Source organism: Penaeus monodon, chromosome 20 (assembly GCF_015228065.2).
Source record: "Penaeus monodon isolate SGIC_2016 chromosome 20, NSTDA_Pmon_1, whole genome shotgun sequence".
Taxonomy (NCBI): domain Eukaryota; kingdom Metazoa; phylum Arthropoda; class Malacostraca; order Decapoda; family Penaeidae; genus Penaeus; species Penaeus monodon.
Genome location: NC_051405.1, coordinates 42480439 through 42480734, shown reverse-complemented (window position 1 = coordinate 42480734; position 296 = coordinate 42480439). Strand labels below are relative to the sequence as shown.

Here is a 296-nt window from a genome sequence, read left to right as displayed (position 1 = left end):
AACGTTATTAGTGATCTAGGCGTAGAATCTCGTGGTCATAATCTTCCGATAATCACCTAACTGCTTTGTCAGTGAATTAACTGATTACGTCTCTTTCAAAAGATCGATTTTTTTTTTTCATCTTGAATAATTCTGTCCTGATAAAATCTAGTGGGCACAAGTTATCCGACTTTGTCATTGGTGATTGCAGTGGAAAGCGATAACATTTATTTTTATGAGGGTATCTCGATAAGGCCGACTGGTAAAGAGTTCACGTTATATATTATTACTTAAGCACCCTGTTATCTTCCCTCTCT

The 296-nt window shown here is 36.1% G+C and overlaps 1 protein-coding gene across 1 annotated transcript in view; it reads left to right on the top strand.

The window, feature by feature from the left end:
* LOC119586000 (putative proline-rich protein 21) overlaps positions 1-296 on the top strand; it is an 8523-nt gene that overhangs the window by 3794 nt on the left and 4433 nt on the right. The gene's annotated exons all lie outside the window — the stretch shown is intronic.